We start from the raw sequence: 16,405 nt of genomic DNA, 5'->3' as shown, positions 1-16,405 counted from the left end.
AGTTCTGTACTCTAATTAGCACAGTGTTTTATTAATCTGTGGTGACTGTTCTTTTCTGTTTTTCTTCAGTGTTATTTAGTCTCAGGACTTTCTTGACTTTCAGCCCAGGCATAGATTGAGGTAGACTGTCTTCTGAAGTGAATAATATGTAATAGAAATGTTGCTATGAAGCAGTTAATGAAAAAAGTGCGTCTTTGGGTATTATGCATATAATACCAAATTAAAACTCCCTTAGCAACTTCATGTTCACTTTTTTGTCATGGTTTTGTATTACAGTAGGATTGTTGTTCAGTCTTGATTCATGTGTATTCAATGTTTCCAGTTCCTAGTCCTTCTCATTTAATCCCCAAATAGTGTCTTCTCAGCCTCTTCTTTTATTCCTCATTATCTCCAACACTTTGTATTTGGCTTTCTAAAAAGCTGGCAGGGGAGAGATGTATTCATCCGCTTGTTTCTTGTTTTGGGGGGGTACCTAGGTTCTTCGAATATCTTTCCCAATAATAGTGACAAAATTGTTTTCTTTTATTGACTTCCAGGTTGAAAGTTATGTGTTTAAAAAAAGGCTATTTCATTCAAAAATCTTATATATATGCAAATACATTACACCATAATAAAGGCTCATAGGGAAACCAAACTGTTATTGCCAGTGTAGAGAACCCAAGACGGAAAGCTGAACTTGTTTCTTTCCTTTTGGATGTAGCAGTGTGATCTCCTTGCTGTGGGTAGACAGACCTCGAGAGGCGATGAGGCTGCTGTTCCTGTCTAGCTGGTCACTCCTCATGGGTACGTCTCCACCTCCCTCCCTGGCTGGTAGCTGCCACTGCTGAGTAGTGTTGCCCAAAGTTGTTAATGCCAGCTGCGATGGGCACAGAGCACAGGTGGACAGGTTGTGCTGCTGTTACAGCTACATTCATGTGGCTGACAGCTTCCTGGATGTTGGCATCTGGTCACTTGTTTGAACTCTTCTGTTTGGGATGTAGGTTTTCAGTAGGGTCTATCTTAGATACTGTAATTGAAAAACGTGCTTAATTTAGAACATGTAAGTGATGTACAAGTGCCATATCTTATTATGGAAAGAAATGAAATATTAACAAAAGTCACTTTAGATCCTTCAGGTTGCTGATGCTTAATGAAGGCACCTCCGACTGTTCAGTGTAAACTGTTCAGGACCTCTTTACTCAAGGGGAAATGGGTGAAGCAAAAGCTTTAGATGGACCTTGTGTAAGCAGAAATCTCGGCTTAAAATACCCCACTGTGGTTGCAGATTTTTGCAATGACTGTTGTGATGTCAGTGTAGTTTTTCAGGCTTTAATTAAGCAATGTCAGGAGGAACTGGCTGAGTGGCTGTACAGTGTATCATAAGGCATTCCGTAGGTTAGGCAAACCCAAAGAAGGAAACATGACCTTTTCACATCTCCCTAGAGTTTGTTAATGAAAGAGTGGTAAAGGAAAAACAGTACATCATTTTTAATTGATATAAGGACACTCTTTAAAAAACAAATGTAGTATGAAAATCTATTAAATGTGCTTATTTTATCATTGTTTAACACTTTGAATTATTCTACCTTTTAAAAGACTTTTCTAGTAACACACACCTAACCTCCTATTCTTGCCTCTTTTAGTATAAAGCCTTACAAATCGTGTCAGAAGAGTCATTCTTCCCAAGATGATTATTAAAAGGACTTTGAAGGTCTGAATAGGTAAGAAACTTTCAGTAGCATAAACAGAAATTATTCTAAGGCTTTGAACACCCTATGTGTTTAACAGAAAAGTATTTGTAATGCTATAGCAGGAATATACATTAATTTTAATAGTTATCTGGTCATATAAATAGATAAAATATTTAAGAAAAATATCTCGTACCTCAAAGCCTATTGAATTCTAGACCCTGCTCTTCGAGATTGAGCTTCAAAGCACTGTCTCTTACGGTAACCTGGTTACTAAGTTTAGATCTGTGGCAAAAACAGTGGATGTTCTTGTAATGATTTGAATCAGCAACTTTTATGGTGTACAGGTTTGATTCTAGATACTTATTTTCTGAAAAGTTTGTTGTCCCATATCATGGTTTGCTTCAAGAGCAAACAGGGCTTTTTCTCCTCTTTTTCAGAATGCGTATGTGCATATTTTATCTGTTCTGGAATCTTCCTGCAATTTTTGAGGACTTTAACTAGTTACCTTTTCCTTAAATATTTTTTCTTACTGTTAGTGGTAAGGAAAACTTACCCTTAGCTAGAAACTAAATGTAGCTATATAGAAGATGCTTGGTGCGTAATCAAATCGCCTGGAAATTACTATTTTCTAACTTCTTGGTTTTCACAGCTTATACTTCTAAAAATACACTTGAAGAAAAGCTCTCAAGAGTTTTAACATCCTCTAACACAGCTCAAGCTATGGTTAAGTAAATTTCATGTTATTAATTTGTTATTCATACAGTTTAGAAAAATATTGAAATGGGATTAGGTGATGTGGTCCTTCAAGAACCTTTGTCATAGTGACTCTCATAGGAAGATAAGCAGGCTTTTTTAAGGAACTACTGGGGAGTTAAAAGAATGAGATGCCCAGCTTGACAGGAATATTGCAATGAGCATAAAACTAACTTGGTTTAGGTTTTTACCTGGTTTTAACAGGTTGGCCTTCTGTTTGCAACTTAATCTCTCACCTGAGATACAAAGTATTTTTCTCTTCATTTTTCATCTCTAAATGGGTTTTCTTGGCTTAAATTGTTACTCAAAATTTAACTTTAAATGTAAGACTAACCATATGAATTTAAATACTTGTCCATTTTTGTGACTATTATCACAGAATCACAGAATTTTCAGAGTTGGAAGAGACCTCTAGAGATCATCTAGTCCAACTCCCCTGCTAAAGCAGGATTGCCCAGAGCACATTACTCAGGACTGCATCCAGGTGGGTCTTGAAAATCTCCAGAGAAGGGGACTCCACAACCTCCCTGGGCAGCCTGTGCCAGTGCTCTGTCACCCTCACCGTAAAGAAGTTTTTCCGTGTATTTAAACGGAACTTCCTATGTTCTAAATATTACAAATAGTTACAACAAAACCATTGACTACTGCTGATTATTTTCCAATCTGTAGAATAGGAATAAAAATACATGGATATAAAAATATGGATATAATATATGGCTTTATTTCACCCCTTCTATCTTGTCTGTTTACCAGTGATCTTGTAAGTGTTTACAATACAAAGTAAAAGAGTGGTTTTCAAAATAGGATACTTTAATTTCAAGAGCAAAAGGACCTTACTAAGATATATACTCTTTAGCAATTTGACTGGCTCATCCACAGATGCCCGATGTAGGTGGTGTGCTGCTGTAATCTTTTGCCAAAAATGTTTTATTTAAGTGCAGCTACGGATTTTGCCAGTTGTTTTAAATAGTCTGATTTTGATTAACTCTTTGAATTTGTAAGCTAAAAGAAAAGCTCCAGTGTGGCCTTCTAAAGAAGGCTAAATTACTTAAAATCTGGGGTTAAAACATTGTGCCAGGCTTATGTGCCTCTTACTCTTCTAGGAAAGCACAAAATAGATTTCAAAAACCTCATTTTATTAGCCTGGTCTATATTTAGTGAAAGGATACTTTATATCCCCATGAAATATGGAGACTTATGTGGTGAGATAACTGGAGATGCTGGGAGGAACAGAAAATGCAGAATAGCAAGAAAAGTAACTAGCTGCTAATGCAAAATGAGCTTGTATGAGTTGTGGGAAACGGTCTTCTGCATCACTTCAGTCTTGGTGAAACATAAACATTCAATTAGCAGCACTCTCTCGCTTTTAGTATTTTGAAAATTTGTATGTCTGATTTATTTAAATTCTCTGGTAAGCATGGAAGAAAAAAAATTTTGCATGAACTGGCCTTTCATTTTCACTTGGAGAATTCAAAACATATTTTCTCCTTAGCTTTGAAGAGCTATTTAGGCAGCAACATGAGCATTTGAGAGGGAAAGAAGATTAGTACAAGGTGCCAGTACTCCTGAAAAGGTAAGAATTGTAACTAGCTCCTATTCGTTCTTAGAGCATGCACTTTCATCTGTAGTTGACAGACAAATTCATAATGTCCCTCAGTGTCCCTTCAAGGTTGAGTGGTGGTAGCCTTAAATCATTATAGAAACATCATAACTCTTTTGTTATCTTCAGGAGGTACTACTCTTCGGTGGATCTAGGGTACATGTTGAGGCTTGAGTCGCTGAACGATGTTCAGAAAAATTGTGCTGTAGATTAATGAGTAAGCCTGGTTTTGCTTTGTGGCCTCAAAGCCAATAGAGAGAAAGATTCATTCTTATTGCAGCAAAAAGGTTGTTATGACTGATCGGACAAAGAGTACCACATCTCAGGGAAATCTGGCAAGTGTGCCCGGGTATAGCAACACGCTTGGGAACACGAGTTGCATTTGAATATGTGGCTGCAGCCCAACAGATCTATAAAATGTGGGAGTATGGCAGAAGCCCGTTACTGAGGAGCTTCAATTACAGGCTATGTCAGGAGTAGGTGAAAAAGATCTCTGGTCTGCTTTTCTGCTGCAGCATTGTTGTGTATTGCTAGGGGTTTCTTGGGTTCCCAGCAGACCAAGTAGATGTTTCTCATAGGCCCTTGTGCTGGAACTTCAGGGAAGGCAGGTACTTTAAGAATTCATGTTGTTTACCAGAGATTCCTGTGGTGGAGGGGAAAAGGGTTTCATTGACCGAGATACATATTTGCATTAGCAGTATGGGGAAATCTGCCCAATAAAAGAGGACTGGATTAACAGAAAGAAGCTGAGCACAGGAACGTGAGAAGCAAGTTTAATCCTTAGTGGAAATCAATGGCAAAAATACGTAGGTACTTCTCTTCAGAGTAGAAAAGAATATTTATGAAAGTTTACTGTTACTATCTGAAGAAGTTATTAATCCCATGATGTCTAGGACAAGTTAGTGAATGGTGTGAATGTTGCAGCATGTGGAATGATCTGTGAGAAATAATTGCTGATTGAATTTCAGAATCCCTTATGGATTTAGCTGTGCTCTATCTAAGTTCTTCCAAGAAGGTACAAGATGGATATCACTTGATTAACTACCTGTTTTTTGCATGGGCAAGTCAGTGAGCAATAGACCTGGAATTACATTCATTGCTTTATTCCTCCTTTAAGACTGCTGAGAAGATTGTGAAGAGTAATAATTCCAGAGAAACGTTCAGCAGAATGCGACAGTTATTGTTTTTCCTGGTGTTTTCATGTCTTAATTTGTTTTGACAAAATCATGCGAATCAAATGCTGTATATCTATGTCCAAGATTTGAAAAATTCAGCCAGATATTGAAATAAGCAGAAGTGGAAGGTGTGCATTGCAGTAGGCAGTAGATGGTCTGTATTACTATCACCTTGCACCAAAGCAGAATTCTGAAAAATTTTACAGTATCATCTTTTCTGGGAGTTGGTGGCTTTACCTGGTGCTGAGGCTGTAGAGCGGGCTGTGACAGCAGGGCTTACTGCTCAGGGCTCCGGCTGGTCAGTGCTCACTTATTTGGGATGGGGCTGTGAGATGTGACATGTGAGTGGGAACCAGGAGCTAGAAGTGGTTTGTGTTTAGGAATTAGTGGTGTGAACATACTACACTCAGCTCAAGAGAGGAGAATAGATGCTTACCCCCAAAAAAATCTCTTGGGTTGCTTAGGAAGTGCAAAACATCCTGTGAGGAAGAACTGTATATTTTGCAGATCCAAAAAAATGGGAAGGTGGTTATATGTTGGAGATAAACAAGCAAGCTCACTTCTGGTGACTGCTACATTGTTGTGTGTGTATTTTTTCAACATGGCTCATAAAGTGTTTAGGAAAGGTGTTCTGTAACACAGCTGAAAAATGTTACAGTTTAGCTCCTACAGTCTGGCTATAGCAAGGAAAAAAAGGCATTCTGGTGGATTCTCCTAGTCTCTGACTGGAGTGAGACTGAGTCCCAGCATCAAAATGGAAGAAAGTTCAGAAAAGAATAGGACAAAAGTAATCCTCCGTGGGTTGGAATAGATGAATGGGCTGTTCTCAGTAGATCAATTCTGAGAAGTCTGCAGCCAAGTTTAACCATGTTACTTATGCTTTCTTGCATGTCTTTAACAAATTTCCCCAGGGAAAAAGAAAAGGGGGGGGGGGGGAACCTTGCTTCAAAGAACTATTTTTATCATTTTTGACAGTATTGTTAAGTGGTAAAGTAGTGAAGACTTGGTGATGTTCTAATACAGTTTTGCAGTCTGGGCTGTTGCTTAATTGATTTTTCACTTGGTTGCAGATGACTGCACCAGGGATGATTGTAGAGAGGAGCTATACCTGCAGTTGTACCAACAGATGCACAAAGAATGAGACACCTTCTGACTGTCATTGTTGCCATCGGCAAGGAGCAAAAGTAGGTTTCTATTAAGACTTCTTTCAGCTAATTCTATTACAGAGGTGGTAATTACATAGGGAAACATAACCCAGTTCAGACATGTGGCCCTGCAAATACGTAGGTAAAGTTTGAAGACCATGCCTACTTAGTGTTTCTGGATCTCCTTAATACTTCTATTAGTGTTAACATTTCTTATGTGTCTCCCAGGCTTTGGAGTATGACAGCTATGAGGTTCTTTAAAAAAAAAAAAATTTACTTGAGAATTGAAGTCTGATCTTAATCCAATCATAATTTCTTTGTTTTAAAGGCCATCTTGCAGTATTTGGTTGGATTTTGTGGTTTCTTAATCTAGACATAGTAAAAGTAGGTTTGGATACTATTTTTGCCTGAGTAATCTTTGCAGGTTCTGATGCTTTCTAATTTGAAAGATTCCTTTCACAGTTGCCAACAGAAGGGAAAATGGAAGTTGACTATATGAAAAGGACTTTTAAGTGCACAGAACTTTATTTTGTCTAGTCTCTAATTCTTAGTACTTGAAGCAACACTAGAAGAATAGCTTGGAAAAAATGAATTCTTACTGTAACTTCTCTTCAACAGAAGACAAACTTCTATCACAAGTGTGTCTCTAATCCTGAAAAAGAGTTGGTTTTCATTATATCACTGTTTGTCTTCTGGGGGTGAGCTGGATCAACTTGAATATGGAGATCTTAGCCATTCAAATACAGAATTAAATCCTCTTGTAAGAGGGCTGTCTAGAGAACTGGAAATCTAAAATGTAGCTCCTTTGAATTCCTTATTGCTGCTTTCATATTCTAACTTCAAATTCTCTCCCTCCTGGTAGCAAAGTGTTTTATACTGAACTTGCTATTGTAAGCTGAGACAGTTGCTTTTTTTTATTGAATTCTGGTGCTGTAAATATTTAATTCCCTTCCTTCTCATTGACCTTGTGACATATTCCCTTTTGATACCCAAATATAATTGGGAATCCACCAGAGATTTTCTGTTTCAGTACATAGTGTTGCAGTGTAGTGGTACCTAATCTCTTCAAATGTGAGTTGGAAATTCTCTGCCACTATCATGGTTGAGTGCTCTATTGAAATGCTTAGTCTGTAGTAGGGAGACTTGAAATCAGATCCTCCTGAAGCAGATTCTCTTGGAAACTATACTAAGGCACATGGAAAATAAGGAGGTGATTGGTGACAGCCAGCATGGCTTCACTAAAGGTAAATGATGTCTGGCAGATTTGGTGGCCTTCTATTTCAGGCACATTAATCAATCCAACTGCAGCAGCTGTAGTTTTTCCTATCTTGATTTCATAGAATATTAGAATGGTTTGGGCTGGAAGGGACCTTAAAGATCATCTAGTTCCAACCCCCCCGCCACAGGGTTACAGTGTTGGTGGATAAGTCAATCATCTCACTGGACTTGTGCAGGAGTGTCAAATGATTTGCACAACATTCTTATCTCTAACTTGGAGACACATGGATTTGATGGATGGACCACTGGTGGATGAGTTGGCTGGATGGCTGCAAGCAAAGAGTGGCAGTCAGTGGCTCAATGTTCAAGTGGCAAGCAGTGACAAGTGTCATTCTTCAGGGGTTGGTATTGGGATGAGTGCTGTTTAACATCTTTGTTCGCAACATGGACAATGGGATTGAGTGCACCCTCAGCAAGTTTGCCAGTAACACCGAGCTGTGTGGTGCAGTTGACATGCTGGAGAGAAGGGATGCCATCCAGAGGGACCTTGACGGGCTTGAGAGGTGGGCCTGTGCAAACCTTATGAAGTTCAACAAGGCCAAGAGCAAGGTCCTGCACATGGGTCAGGGCAATCCCAAGCATAAATACAGGCGGGGCGGAGAATGGCTTGAGAACAACTCTGAGAAGGACTTTGGGTTGTTGGTGGATGAGAAGCTCAATATGAGCCAGCAGTGCGTGCTCGCAGCCCAGAAAGCCATCCCTATCCTAGGCTGCATCAAAAGAAGCATGGCCAGCAGGTCAAGGGAGGTGATTCTGCCCCTCTACTCAGCTCTGGTGAGACCCCACCTGCAGTACTGTGTCCAACTCCAGGGCCCCCAGCATAAGAAGGGCATGGACCTGAGAGTTGGGTTTGTTCAGCCTGGAGAAGAGAAGGCTCTGGGGAGACCTTAGAGCCCCTTCCAGTCCCTAAAAGGGCTACAGGAGAGCTGGGGAGGGACTCTTTATCAAGGACTGTAGCAACAGGTAACTGTTTTAAACTGGAAGACAGGAGATTTGGATTAGATATTAGGAAGAAATTCTTTACTCTGAGGGTGGTGAGACACTGGAACAGGTTGCCCAGGGAAGTCGTGAATTCCCCATCTCTGGAGGTGTTCAAGGCCAGGTTGGATGGGGCTTTGAGCAACCTGGTCTGGTGGAAGGTGTCCCCGCCTGTGGTGGGGGTGGGGGGGGTTTGGAACTAGATGATCTTTAAGGTCCCTTCCAGCCCAAACCATTCTAATATTCTATGAAATCAAGATAGGAAAAACTACAGCTGCTGCAGTTGGATTGATTAATGTGCCTGAAATGCAAAAATTGTGTGGGATAATTGGAGCAGGTTGTAAATTGACTTCTAATTTTTTGAAACAATTAAAAATAATTGAAGCTGACAAGTTGATTTGGTTTCAGTTGTTTTAAGCCCAAATACACTGCTTTAAATGTAAATGAAACACTTTTAGAGCTGTTTATGGCTTACTTTTCATATGCTTTTTTTTTAGTTTTTCCATGATGGTCTACTGTCCTGTTGGTAATCTCAGGATCTTTTTTTTTTTTTTGTTGAAGCAAATGGAGCTTGTGACTCTCATTCCTCCATACTGCTGTCAGTAAGAAACATGATCTTTCAAGTGTAAAAGACTAAGATAAAGATATCGGTAAAATTCTTAAAGGATAGTTCACAATGGACTATATTCTTTTCAGTTGAATATTTTCCAGTATAGTAGGATGATAGAATCAAATGCTGAATATAAATAATTTCAATAATGTATTTCACTCCCAAATCTACCACTAAAACATGATCAAGCAGGAATCACTAGAATTCCTCTCATGTGTATTACACCTTCTTACTGTACTTTGATAAATTTCAAATTTTTCTCCATGTGGTTTAAATGGAGATCACAGTTACTTCCTGATGCTGTAGAAAGCGTATCTGGTTATTGAATATAATGGTTTGTGGGGTTTTTAGAGGTCACAACACTGGGCTTGATCTTTGTGGCTTCTGGCACATACAAGATGGTGACAACAGTACAGCAAGGGGAAACAATGACACAAACTTTTATTTTTATATAACCAACTTCTCTATTTTTCCTTCAGGTGAATATGCTAGAGTTGTAGGCAATCATTTACAAGAACCTGGTCTTGTGGTGGAAATAATATGCCTTACATGTATACGTTATTACAAGTCAGATCTCACATGTACTCAAAGAAGTTTAAAAATGGTTTGTGTTCTTCAACAGCCCAATGTAGCACTTTCCTCTTGCACTGTAATCATGCTTCATTATTCTGGCAAAAGAAAGTTTAGCTTGTTTGAGAGATATCACTTAAAATAGTCCTCGTTCAGAACTGCAGTTTAAATTTCTTTCAACCCATGATAATTTAAATGATTTATTGCACTCTTGGTAACAAAATTTGACCTAGTAAAAATGAGTTTGAAATAGTTCACTGAATTAATGTATAATAACTCATAATACATTGAGTGATTAAACATCTGTCCTGGATTGCTGCTACTTAAATGGCACAAAATGCATGTAACAAACTGTCAGATATAATAATTAATGATAGGAAGTTACACAGAAATTACTTAATTGAAATTTCACTTTCTTACATAGAATCAATGTAAATGAATCAATAAAATCCTTAAAGTTTTTATCTGTATTTGTTTCAGAACTTTTTATTGCAAACTTATACATTTTGCATCTTTTCTTGTATCATAAACACAATAGTAAAAAGGCACTTTCTCCTGGAGGGAAAGTAACTGCCCTGTTCTCCAGTTTGATGTTCTGAAAATTAAGAAAAAAAAAAAAAAAAAAAACACCAAACTGTACCAATCCTATTATTTCAGGTGTAGGTGTTTGTGAAAGTCTTTGTATGGAATTGGGAATCTTTATCTCAATTTTAGCTTTAGATCATGAATGACCAATAATGTTTTGATGGTGGGAAGAAGGAGAAATTACAACTCTTTATACAAACTTCATTTGAAATAAATACTGGTGCTAAATCAAAACTGACTTCTGCAGCTACAGGAGGGCTATACCAGTACTGAACTGAAGGTTTTGAAAATCTCTGTTATATTGCACGAACTCAACAGCTGTATTTTTCTGTGTTTTTGTAAACATGTGAAATAGATGAAAACACAAGCTTGATAAAGCCAGCTATCTCCCTTCTCTGTAGTGTATCATAACATGCCTGTAGAGGAAGCACTGGCTCTGGTAGTTAAAGCTTTTGGGAATACATTTGCTGGGTGTGAGCAACAGGAGGGTATCGGGTTTTCACACAAGCAGCTGATCTGCTGGGTGACTGCCTAGCATGGGAGCTGTGTGAGATGTACAGTGAGCCTCTAGGCGTCAGGCATATTTCTGTTAAGTGCAGGGAAAGACTTGGATTGGGTAGAGTTGAACCCAGTGAGTGACTATGCAAAGACCAGTAAAGGTGGGATTGAAGGTATTTTTTTACCACTGAAATGCAACTTCAAGCATCTTTTAAATCTCATATAAATAAGCTTGGGTACATTCCATATAAATCGTCTGTAAATAAGTGATAGGCAGTAGAGATGAAAAGTGTATGTATAAAATGCCAGTGTGTGTATTAATAGGCATGTGCATCCTGAAGTAGGGTGCCTATATTCACAGAACTGGATGTGCTATAAGGACATATACACAAGTTCCCTAATGGGCAATTGCTCTCTCAGGTTGTGGTTGCAAAGTGAGCAGTTGATCATCTGCTAATGCTGTTGTGCATTTAAGTTTCAATAACACTGTACATGTAAATGCATTTACGTTAGTAGTATCCATCAGTCCATTAAGCAGAATGCAACTCTTGGTTTAACAGAGTTCAGTAACAGAATGGTGTATAAACTTATTTCAATTACAGAGTTTAAAATCCAGCAGATCAGCTCTAAAAGAAAAAAATAAACCCAGCCACATATGTAAATTATAGACTTGGAATATCTGTGTGGTTTTGATCTTAGGAGCTACTCTAAAGAAAATTCTTGGATCTCCTTGTGATAAAAGGATAGTGAGATTCTTGCAAGCTTCTACTTGTGCTCTTAATGTCTTTTGAAGAATTGCCTACTGCTTTTGTTCGTTTAAACTAAGCCTTGTTGAACATACTCATCGTTGTGTCATGAGGATGCACCCGTACATTATGTAAACCTCCACTTCTTCCACTGCCAAGCAGGATTGCTCTCTCAGGCCAGTCACCCCTTTCTCAAGTTATACCTTCATTTGGGTGATAGACTGTCAGGGGCTTTTCTTCCAATGTTTTTTGTATTTCAAAATAATTCATTCTGTTTTCATGACGGTCACTTGCCACAGTATGTTTACTTATAAAAGTAGAACAAAAAACATGGTAGATACTATGTGAAATACAATGAAGTAGATGGGTGGGATGTGTTTAAAAAAAAAAAAAAAAATCTGAACTTGCAAATGTTTGGTGGTGATCAAATAATAGTTGAAAGACTGGAACTCAGCCATACTATTTTCATTTATGTGAAAGAATAGGAGAATAGGGGAGTATACTATTCTTTATCTAAAAATGAATCCGTTGTAACATTATAAAGGCATAAGAATATAAAGCTCATCTTTCATGTCCTTAGTGTGAAATCAGAATCAACTAGTGTCCTTGCATCTGTTTGAAGCTGGTATGGGTTGAGGTGAACACCTGGCTATTTTAGAAAGGCTTTTTTTCCTCCCCTGTTGTGAACTTCTCCCATTCTACAAAGCTTTCTTTTTTAGTTACCAAGTTGGTTGCAATTCTTTTGAGTTACTGAAGCTCATTGAAAACCAAAAGGGCAGCAGAAACAGCGAGGGCGGTTCAGGTTTTAAACGTGAATATTCTTGGATGCGTAGAATTAGACTATGGTGCTTTGTTGTAAATTAAATACTGCTTTAATTATTGAAATAGGGAAGTCAGCAAAAATATTGTGACATCTGCTTAATTGGATTATTTTCATTTATTAAAAAGTGTAAAAAGAAACCACATGTACTCTCTTGACAGCTGTTGATGTTAATGCTGAGTCTGATACCTTGGAATGAATACTAGGCACAAACTGTATCAAAACTAGTGACCTACATTATGGTCGTGGACTAAATCTTTGTACAGAACCAGCCTCAGATGACATCCAGTATGTTTGTCATGACAAAATCACTCAGAAATAAAATCTGGCTTTAACTTTCTATACCAATTGTGCTTCATTTGTCAGCTTGTTTTAACTTGCCTGTACAGGTTAACATTAATATCAGGGAGAGTTTTACTTTGTAGTGTGCTCATGCTAAGATTAGTAATGCTGCAGGTCAGCGTCTCTGTTGTTAAATACGTACAGGAAGGTTATACTCATAGCTCAGTGGTTGCACATCTTTTAAAGTGGGGCACTATGAATGATAAAGGCTAAGGCATTTGTAGCTGTTGTGTGGTGTCACTGCTTTGTGTGCAGTGTTCGTTTCTATGCCAGTTTTCAGATGGGTAACTGATGTTTGTAGACCCTCCCACTGAAGAGTGTCCTGTGCAAACAAAAGCAGATTTTACTGTTTGGGGTTTGTTGTTTTTTTTTTTTTTTAAACAGTTGACAATTAAAAAAAAAAATTAGAAAACATTTCCAAACAGGACTGTCAGATGCAAAGAATAATCTTCCACCTCTTCTTTTAGCACCTGCTAAAGCATTTGGACTTATGAGATATTCTTGACATCAGTCTGCAAAATGGCCACTGCTTGGAGGGACACCTGGCCTTTGGCCAATGCCAGGTGGGAGTGACGATGCTCTGTAGATGTTTGGTTTAATAACTGTAAATCACTTCTAGTTAAAACCTTCCCGATGCTGCCAACCACACATCTATTCTAGCAGGATAACTTTATTTCATTTAAATAATGAAAACAACAGCCATCTTCCTTCAAGTCAGTCTCAGCCTGAAGGATACTCCTTCTATATCAAAATAATTAGATCCTGCTTTCTAAACCATGCAAGTCCAGCAGGCTTTGTTGGGTACTTACCACATAGATGCCTGTGTGGTTGTTACTGTTGTCATCCAAGCAAAATGAAACCTTATGCACAATAGAAATACAAGAATGTAATTTATAATTAGAGTATTTAGCATTTTAAAAATATAGAAAAAATTATTAGATATTGCTGTAGATGTAAAATAAAATTAATGCATGCTTCCTGGTTCACATATTTTTTTTATTGGGAAAGAGAAAGAAGGCCTGATTTCTAAGAAAACTGGAAAAACAAACAAAAGCTAAACTGGAAATAACTAATTTTCTTACATCACCATTTGAGCTTTAAGTTCATAGAATCATAGAATGTTTTAGGTTGGAAAGGACCTTGAAGATCGAGTTCCAACCCCCCTGTAGGGACAGTAGACAGGGACATCTCCCACTAGACCAGGTTGCCCAAGGCCATGTCCAGCCTGGCCTTGAACACCTCCAGGATGGGGCCTCAACAACCTCTCTGGGCAACCTGTTCCAGCGCCTCACCACCCTTAAAGTGAAAAACTTCTTCCTAATGTTTAATCTGAACCTGCCCTCTTCTAGTTTAAAGCCATTCCCCCTCATCCTGTCGCTACGTGCCCGAGTAAAAAGTCCTTCCCCAGCTCTTCTGTAAGGCCCTCTTTAGGTACTGGAAGGCTGCAATAAGATCTCCCCAGAGCCTTCTCAAGTTCTCATTTTAAACTCTTTCAGGGTGGCAAAAAATCACTTTTGGCATATCCATAGTTCAGTGGGAATAGATTTGAAAAGGTAGATCACAGTGAGTTTAAATGAAGTACTTAATGACTCTAAGCAGACCTGGAGAGGGAAACGCCTCCTGGCCGGTAGGAAGGCTATCTAGCTTTGCTGTAAGGCTTTGCCCTTTTTTTATTGGCATGGGGGGAGAGGGGAAGGAAAATAAGGCACTGAAAACAATTTTCTCCACTAATTTAAAAGGGGATTAGACCCACGGGGACTGATATCTCTTGCAGGTAATGGTCTCTGGTAATCTAGTGACAGTGCCTTTTGGAGCTGCTTTTTGTCCTTGTGAGATTCTTGGTGTTGGTCAATAATTTGGCTGTTGTGATAGAACAGAGGTTTCAGAGCAGCTGTGGTGACAAGGGGAGAGAGAGGAGGGAAGGGGCTTCGTATTAGCTGGAGCTTGTACTCAGTAGAAAGCCAGTGCTTAGAGAGCAGACAAGTGACATTTCACATTGGTTTGTTTTGTAAGGCAAGCTGATTGTTGCTTTGAGTGTATTTTTCATCCTTTTTAAGGAGTGAAGCTTTTCCTCCTTGGTAGGAGTTACAGTAATAACCAAGCATAATGGTTAAATGTGCGAGTAATTGGCCATCCCTGTATTTTGTAGACATACGAAATATAATATATAAAAATATACTGATGTGCTTCTCTAGTGAAATGGAAGTGGATGTTTTAACTGCTTATTAGGCATGCAGTGCTACAGAGTTACCTGAGAGTGCACAGTAGCTGTGAGCTGACATAATCTGAAAGGTGTTATCAGAACTATAAAAGATTATTAGAGGAATCGTGTGGTTTTTTCAGAGCTTTTCCTCTTGGCATGGGTTGATTCTTTCAAGTTTATAAAGAGGAGATAACTTTTCTCTGTTCGTTGTAGCAAGAATAGTAATTGCTTTAATTTGTAATAAAGGTGATTTAGGTTAGATGTGAGGAGGGGTTGTATGGCTAATTCCTATTGAAACATACTGCCTGGACAGGGGAAAGAATTAGCGAGACATGCACCCATCAGTGGTATTTCCAGGATACATGATTCCACATCAGACAGTAGGACAGGACATACCTTTTTATTGTATCGATGTTCTGCAGCACAGTATCGGTTGGAGGAGATGTTAGCTTTGCAGTGGGCCCTTGCCTGAAACCCGGTTGAGGTATGCAGGATTCTTAAAAGGAATAGGATATTGGACTATATTTTGCATTGAAGTGGGAAGTTAAATGTTAGATTACTTATTTGAGGACATGGAACAATCAGAAGTTTATAGTAAATCATTAGGTTTGATAATATAGTAAAATGAAAAATTGAGATGGCAATTAGCCATTCACTGATGGAAGAGGGGAAGTGATTTTTTGATATAAGTAGATGTGGGAAGATTAACCAGATACAGAAACTACAACTGTCTTACAGTATTTGTTTTATTTTGTCACAGGTATTCATATTAAACCAGTACAGCACCATTGGGGAACTTAATAAGAAGACACTGCTGACACCATTGGCAATAGTGGAAGTCCTGTAACCACATGTGCATTGCACTTTCTGTCACACTCTGGCCTGTGAGAACTTCTGAAAAATTTAAGAAGGCTTTTCTATTGAAACAAATGTTCATGAATGTCAGTGTTGTACCTCAGTAATTTTAAATTAGAAGCTGCTAAACGGTCACAAAATAAAGTTGTTTTACACAGTTGTCACCAGTTTCACTTTGTGGTTGAACTTCATTTGATGGTTCAAGTTAGAATGGGTGGGTCTGGTCAGACCTGGGTTTCAGTGCATGGTGGATGGGATGGATGGAATTTATCTAAATTTATGGAAAGTCCGTCAGTTGTTTTTGCATTTTACGTTATAGAGAGACTGACTTTAGCCAACTTGCTCACCTAATAACTGAGAGCTTTGAAACAGTTTTATATTGATCTCTTGTATATTGAATTTGCTTGGGATTGGGTTTTTTACGTTTTCAACTGTTTACACTTCCATTATAAATCAAAGTTATAACAGTGGGGAAATTACGGAAAATATTGAAATAATATTCAGAAATTGAATATTCAGAGACCAGTTAAGCAACCTGGACATCCATAAATCCATGGGTCCGGATGGGATGCACCCA

General features: G+C 38.4%; 1 long non-coding RNA gene across 1 annotated transcript; it reads left to right on the top strand.

Moving 5' to 3' along the window:
* The first annotated feature begins 2,357 nt into the window (after positions 1–2,357).
* LOC309676716 lies at positions 2,358–15,981 on the top strand. The gene is made up of 5 exons (XR_014269620.1): positions 2,358–2,393; positions 3,916–3,996; positions 6,269–6,382; positions 13,238–13,333; positions 15,734–15,981. It is a non-coding gene; the product is annotated as an uncharacterized lncRNA (long non-coding RNA).
* Positions 15,982–16,405: the final 424 nt, after the last annotated feature.

The sequence above is a fragment of the Vanellus vanellus genome (assembly GCF_965231255.1).
Source record: "Vanellus vanellus genome assembly, chromosome: 12".
NCBI lineage: Eukaryota > Metazoa > Chordata > Aves > Charadriiformes > Charadriidae > Vanellus > Vanellus vanellus.
Note: the sequence above shows the minus strand (reverse complement) of the source record. Positions and strands in the feature narration are given on the sequence as shown.